Raw genomic sequence first — 7,383 nt, 5'->3', positions numbered from 1 at the left:
ATATATATGTATATATATATATATATATATATGTATATATATATATATATATATATATAAAAATAACTCTGACTCTTTACATTTGTATTGTCACTAATTGCTATGCTTTGAATTGTTGCTTTTGTGCGTTCTGGCAATTGCAGACTTTTTTAGATTCTTAAATTCTTCAATGCCAGCGTATTATTTTGTTAGTGAATTGAGAAAGATAGATGATCATATGATGCAAATGTTTGATCTCATTCATTTCATACTTTTGCTTTAGTTCTTCCTTCACTTTCTTTTGTTGGGAGAAGTGCTGCTTTCAAAGTTTATTTTCTCTGCTTACCCTTTCCCTACTCTCTGCCTGCCCCTTTCTATAAATATTCATAGGTATGCTTATTTTACAAAAATCTTATCTGTCTTCTCTTTAGTTTCACTAGTACTTTTATGCTTCCCACTTCTAAATCTGGTATTTTTCAACGTGTGAAACTGTTCCATAGCAGGTAATTGGTGTGTCACCTGAAAATGTACTGCATTTCAGAAACTCTCTGTGCTTTCTTTGCCTGCTCTGGTCATTTTCCTAACCTAAATGTGGAATTTAACTTGAGATTAATTACTTGTTTTCTCCAAACTTCTTCCCTGGCATCACTGTCTCTTATTCTCACTCATCAAATTTCTCATCTAGCATTTACAGTACTTACTGAACACCTCCATCCTGACCTGTTATTAACAGTCCATATTCAATATTGCGGAAACCAAATTTATCTGGCACATAGTAGGTGCCCAATAATGTGCATTGAATCTCTTTTGCCCTAGAGTCCCTAAAATAATTCCTTTTTGCTTTCTTCCTTTTCCAGACACTACCGTTTTACCAGGCTTTCTTTCATCCTTGTCACTTAGAGCAGTGTAGATATCTTTAATTAACATTTAATCTATTATATTCTAAACGTAGGTTTATACTTTTGTTTTCATCCCTAACTTCTGAAGCCCTTAATTATAGTAGATAGTTTCTTATCTTGATTTGTTCCGCTAACAGAATCATCTGGCTGATAAACATTATTTCAAAAAAAATCATTTGAATAATTTAATACAGAAATTTATATGGAGTTGAATGGCCCTCCAATTGAAATTAAGGAGCCAAATAGTATTCTTGAATTGTGTAAGTATTGAGGCATACAGTGTTCATTTTTTGAAGGCAGCAGATGAAAACAGGGTTCTCAGGAACATGTTTCCACCATTGCTTTCACCATCTACCTTGACTGACAGCCCGTTCTTTTTCTTATTAAATTGTTTTAAACATAGTATTTTAATAAATATGGCTCTATTGTTTAGCTATAAAATGTAATAAAGGAGAGTAACTAGATTTTAACCAAATTTTGCTTTATTGAAAGAGCAATTTTAATTTAGGAGAGGCACAAAGGAATCTAGCAGAGGCACAAAGGAATCTATGTCAATGACTTTAAAAAATTAACAGTTAATATGTTAAACATGTAAATTACAAAATCTTTTGTCCTTAGTAAGCGAGTACAAATCTGTTGTAACAGTTTGTAACAAATGTTGCAGTCTTTCAAACTTGTTTCATTTTTTTTTTTTTTTTTAATTTAAAGAAATGGAATTGTGAAGGTCATTTTAAAGAGCTGCCTTCAGTGCTTCTCAATCCTGTTCCTTTTTCCCCAGACTGGTTTCCTCGTATGTGTTATAACTTTAGGAAGTTATCATAGAGTATGTGTCATTTTGTGTATTTTTAATCTCTCAACAGTGAGCTTTTGAGTTTCTTTCATGTTATCTGTGGATCTAATGTTTTAGTTAGCAAAAGTTGGTCTAGGAAACCATAGGGATCTTTGGCACCTTTTCAGATGTCTGTGAGAGGAAAATAATTAAAAAAAAAAATACCAAGATGTAATTTACCTTTTTTACTCTTATTATTCCTAGGAATGTAGTGCATGTAGAGTTTTCAAGAGTTTCAGATGTTTCAGAAAATTGAATGCAGAATCAGATAGAGGAATCCATCTGTTTTGTTTTAAGCCAGGTATTAAAAAGATTAACATAAAAATTTGTAAGTTGGAAAGTACTTTTAATAGTGTTATTTATCTTAATATTAATGGTTTATTAGTTTTAAGTGAACAAATACAAATAAACTTTTCCTAAAATTAGTAGGCACTGCCTTTTAAAATGGTATATGTTGATAATAAACCCTGCTTAAACAAAAGCTCTTTTAGAACTCTCAAATTTTTTAATTGTGAAGGAGTCCTAAGGTGAAAAAATTTGGGAAATCATTAATCTGAATTTATATTCTATTATAGTTTATAAATATGCTGTGGCCTGTTTATTCATAACTGGGAACCAATTCGGTTTTCAGTCTTTTTCAATGTTGAAATGATGTGGCTGTGAACATCTTTGTACACGATTAACTTCTCTTAGGTTTAAGTGGAATTGGTAATCTGAAGTTCATGTGCATTGGCAGCTGTGCTGGAATTGCCAAATTCTTTCCACATTGGTTGTATCTAGTTGATACTAAGTTTTCTGTCAGAGTGTTTCTCCATGTCATTACCTTTTTTTTTTTTTTTTTTTTTTTTTTTTGAGAGGGAGTCTTGTGCTGTTGCCCAGGCTGAAGTGCAGTGGTGCAATCGTAGCTCACTGCAACCTTTGCCCTCTGGATTCAAGCAATTCTTGTACATCAGCCTCCAGAATAGCTGGGACTACAGGCATGTGCCACCACACTTGGCTTATTTATTTATTTAGTAGAAGCAGGGTTTTGTTATGTAGGCCAGTCTGGTCTCGAATTCTTGACTTCAGGTGATCTGTCCGTCTTGGCCTCACAAAGTGCTGGGTTTACAGGCGTGAGCCACCATACCTGGCACCAAAGGTTTGACAGTTTAATTTCTTTCAGGGTTTTGGGGATGAAATAATATCCAGTTGTTTTAATTTTGCATTTGTCATATTTCTAATGAGGTTGAGCTTCCTCACTTGCCCACCCTCCCCCAATGTAAACTGTGTGTGTGTGTGTGTGTGTGTGTGTGTGTGTGTATTTCTGTTTCCTATGCTGGATTGTGGTGGAGTGGTCACAACTCATTGTAGCCTTGACCTCTTGTGTTCAAGCAAACCCTTTGCCTCAGCCTCCTGAATAGCTGGGCCCAGGTGCACCCCACCACACTGGTTAACTTTTTTTTATTTTTCATAGACACAGAGTCTTGCCATGTTGTCCAGCCTGGTCTTGAACTCCTGGGCTGAAGCAGTCTTCCTGCCTTGGCCTCCCAGACTGTTGGAACTACATGTGTGAGCCACCGTGCCTGGCTTGGGGCTTCTTTTAATGTTCTTTTGGGTATATTTTGTTGAGTAGGATGCCGTTTTGAGGTAATCTTTCTAGTGTTTTCATATATAGGTTGTAATTTTTGTGTCTGCAATAATTTTCCTACTAAACAGGGCATAAAGATGCTGTCTTCTATTTGTTTTTAAAATTGATTTAAAGTTTTGTGTTTTATAAAAATATATAGGGCATGAGTCCTTCTAGATATCTTTTGTATTTTTTACTGGATTGCAATTTATCTTTTTTTGTATGGATTTATTTCATTTAGCTTTTCTCTCCATTGATATGTAATGCAATTTGTGTAGTATATCAGATTCTTTTAAGTATTTATGCATTTTTAGTTTCCCTATTTTGTTTTCAGTGTTTTATTTGCTGCTGTGTTTTAAAACTGACTTTATGATCAAATGTTAATATGTATATTTTATTTAGAATTGTTTTTGATTTGATTTCCAGGAAACTGATTTGCTTTCCAGGAAGCTGATTTGCTTTCCAGGAAACCAGGGTGAGTATTAAATGACCAGCGAGTAGGCAAGGCTAGGAGCAAAACTGCACACTTATTTTTGGTCCCCCAGCTTCAGGAAAGAAGGTGTGGGGGAGGGGTGAGGTCCGTCGGTCTCTGGCAGGGGAGGCCAGGGGAGTCACCAGGTGGAGCTCTAGGGCCAGGTTCCTAGGTCCGCACATGAGCAGGGTCCAAGGAAGTTCACACTGCGCGCCCGCCGGGAGCGGCTTTTATGTCCTGGGCCTGGGAGTGGGAGGGCAGTGGGTGGGACATAGGTGGGTCAGGGGCTGGGCAGTAGGCATGGCTAGGCAGGTTCCGGTTTTTCTCCGTCAGGAGGTCGGGTTGTGCCTGCGCAGTTGACCTGTGCCTTTCCCGGGCGCGGGAAAGCTGACGGTGAAGAACCCGGAACTGCGCCATCTTACCTCCGTTGGTCCGACAGTCCAACTTATTGATAATAGTGATAAGGGGCGCCATGGTCTGTCTGGCTACTTCCTGCTGTTAAGGGACATCATTAAGGTTGGGGTCTATGGTTGGTATTTGGACATACGGATGAAGAAGCATCTGGTTGAAGGTGACGCGCGTGATCTCTTGAACTTTGGCTCGGAGAAATTTGATTAAAACAGGAGCGAGACATGAGACAAAACAGAGGATTAGTATGGGAATTAGGAACGGGAGCATCTGCTGTATTACGGGCAGCAGCCATACCGGTGGTCCGGGGGTGAAGGGGGTATTGTAGGTTTTTAATTCTGCTTTAATCCTGTTTAGGGTTTGAATGCTAGTGTCTACTAGGCCTGACTCATTTACATAATAGCAGCATTCTTCTCCTAAGAAGAGACATGTTCCTCCTTTTTCAGCAGTAAGTAAATCTAATGCTCGCCTATTTTGTGCTGCTACCTGGGCCACTGAGGTAATTTGACGCTGCAGAGAGGCCAGGCTTTCAGCTGAAGCCTCTACGGCCTCTCGGATTTGAGCTGCTAGAGATTGGGTAGACTGTACCGAGTGGGCAAGTGCCGCAGTTCCAAGCCCTGACGCCACTAAGGAGGAGGCCAGGGAGACTGATGACTAGGGGAAGGAAGACAGTCTGTTTTTGGAGATCATTAGGAAGAGGGTTAAATTGTATAACGAGTTCGGCTACTTCTGCTTTGCTATATAAGGTTAAACTAGATACTAGGGACACTGGGACACAGAGGGATTGACCAATGGATGTGTGATTAAGGACCTTGAAGAGGGTTTTGTTGCACCAGAAATAACCTCCGATGGGAGCCGTCTGGGTCTTAGCAGGTGGCTGGGTATAATTACACCAGGAGGTGTTTGGAGTAGAGTAGCAGAAAGGAAGGATTGGACTTTCTGGGTTTTGGTATAATGAGACTTGGAGTAAGAACGGTTTTTGGGAGTTAGTTGTAGTCTTGAAAGCAGTAGGTAAAGGGACTGCCACTAAGGGGGCTCTTTCAAGGGCCGCACAGAGAAAACAGTGGGAGAGATTTGTTATGTTGGCTGCCTGTGTTAGGTTTAACCCTTGATGGACTAGTTTTAACCATGAGAAGGGGTCCTTATTGGAGGAGTATAATTGATCTTTAAGTCCTGTTCTTGTGATTGTATGGCTAAGGTTAAATTCTGTAGGGCTTGTATGTTTTGAGGAAGGGATCTTTGCTGGACAAGTTTTCTTTTTATCAGGAGAGTAGCCATGGGAAATGAACTAAGAATTGTGTAGCCTGTGTAGAGTCCACCTTTGACTCCATCTGCCCATCGGGGGTCCCATGGGTCTTTGATATTTAATTGGTGTTGAAGGGGGGTTCATGGATTCACAACGGTGAAGAGAGCAGTGGGTTTCTCCTATCTCAAGGTTGCATAATGGATCTTACAATAAATATAAGGGCATCCTAGGTTCTTTTGTTTCCAGTAAGTCTTAAAATTGTAATGTGTCTGATTGTGCAGGAAGCAGAGAGCCTTAGCTCCAGCCGCACTGCAACACCATAGGGTGAAATTTATAGTAAGATGGGGTTGGCAGCCTGAAGGGGGGCAGTCAGTGGTGCCTTGTAGCTGTGAGTGCTGTTTATTTTTGCGTGACCAGGTTTCAACTATGGAGAATCTCCATACGAAAGTTGGGTTAGTAATAGAGATTGAAATGCAAGAAAAAGATAGTAATGTGAGTATGAAATAGGACTTCATCTTCAGTGTAATCACCAAGTACACCTTGCCACTGAAGATGTTCTATAAAGGTAAGCGGGAAAACCACTGTGATGGTTTTCCATCACTTTCCATCCCTACTTGCCTCCAGATAAACCATCTGGAGGTTTATCTGGAAAAGAAACCTCCAGATGGTTTATCTGGAGGCAAGTAGGGATCTGGGGTAATGTATTGGAATTCTGTTATGTTTATGTACAGTATGGCGAGAAATCGGGATAAGCGCAAGAGGTCAGGGAACGTGGTGGCTGGAACGTTTGGTGAATTTGAGACGGGTAGGGGCAAGTCTAGTAGATGTCCACTGATTGTCTTCTGTGGGGGCCTTTTTCAGTTGTGATATATGGACCCAGTGCGTGTGTTCCAGAAGTTTGGCTGCTGTGTATGTGGATAGGAGGACAGTATAGGGACCTTTCCACGTGGGTTGAAGATCTTTGGCTTGGATATCTTTTAAGTATACTTGGTCTCCTGGGCTGAGAGAGAGATGTGGGCTATAGGTGTCTGTTGGAGAGGGGTGTGCTAGTTCTGCATGTTGTCTCAGGAGTTGTCTCAAGAGGGTGAGATATGGGAGATAAGTTGCCAGCGGGAAAGAAAGGGTGGGTAACTGCTGGAGGGTGAGGGGCTGGCCGTAAACTAATTCAAACGGACCGAAGCCTGTTGGACTCCGTGGGGCTGCTCGCAGCCGGGTTAGGGCTAATGGAAGGAGAGTTACCCACGATTGTGGAGTCTCGAGGGAGAGTTTGGTGAGCTGTTGTTTGATGAGTCCGTTAGCCTTTTCTACCTTACCAGAAGACTGAGGTCTATAAGGGATGTGGAGTTTCCAGGTGATGTGTAGGAGGGCTGCCACCTGTTGGACTACCTTGGAGATGAATGCTGGACCGTTGTCGGACTGAAGGGTGACCGGGAGGCCAAACCTAGGGATAATATGTTCAGTGAGTATTGAAGCAACAATGTTAGTGGTTTCTCCTGTGGTGGGATAGGCCTCTATCCACCCTGAAAAGGTGTCCACAAGGGTTAAGAGGTATTTGAATTTTTTATGTTTTGGCATATGTGTGAAATCAATTTGCCAGTCTTCGCCTGGTTGGTGTCCTCTGAGTTGGTGGCTGGGATGGGGATTACGCAATGCGCCTTGAGGATTTGTCTTAAGGCAGATAGAGCACTGCTGGTTGATTATAAGTAAGTGTTTTTGTAGTGTTGGACAGGGGAGGAGGGGATTTAGAAAATTGTATAAGGCTTTGGGTCCTATATGTAAAGAATTATGTATGTCTGTTAGAATGGTATGGAGTTGTGTTTCGGGAATAACTAATTTGTTATCAATATATATCCAGTCGTCTGTAGTTAGTTTGGCTGTTGGATTTTGTAATAGTTTGGCCTTTTCCTCTTGGGTATAAGTAGGGGTATATTGAGGAGAGAAAAC

General features: G+C 40.6%; 1 protein-coding gene across 2 annotated transcripts in view; it reads left to right on the top strand.

The window, feature by feature from the left end:
* Nucleotides 1–7,383, top strand: part of ZFY (zinc finger protein Y-linked) — a 63,560-nt gene that overhangs the window by 2,919 nt on the left and 53,258 nt on the right. The window contains exon 2 of one of the 2 annotated variants that reach the window (XM_026451324.2): nt 3,740–3,788. The exons of the other annotated variant lie outside the window; for it this stretch is intronic. The gene's annotated coding sequence lies outside the window, so the exon portion shown is untranslated. The remainder of the gene's footprint in view (nt 1–3,739; nt 3,789–7,383) is intronic. 2 annotated transcript variants of the gene reach the window in all.

This window comes from Piliocolobus tephrosceles, chromosome Y, assembly GCF_002776525.5.
Source record: "Piliocolobus tephrosceles isolate RC106 chromosome Y, ASM277652v3, whole genome shotgun sequence".
Lineage (NCBI taxonomy): Eukaryota > Metazoa > Chordata > Mammalia > Primates > Cercopithecidae > Piliocolobus > Piliocolobus tephrosceles.
The sequence above is the reverse complement of the archived record's forward strand: the minus strand, read 5'-3'. Positions and strand labels throughout refer to the sequence as shown.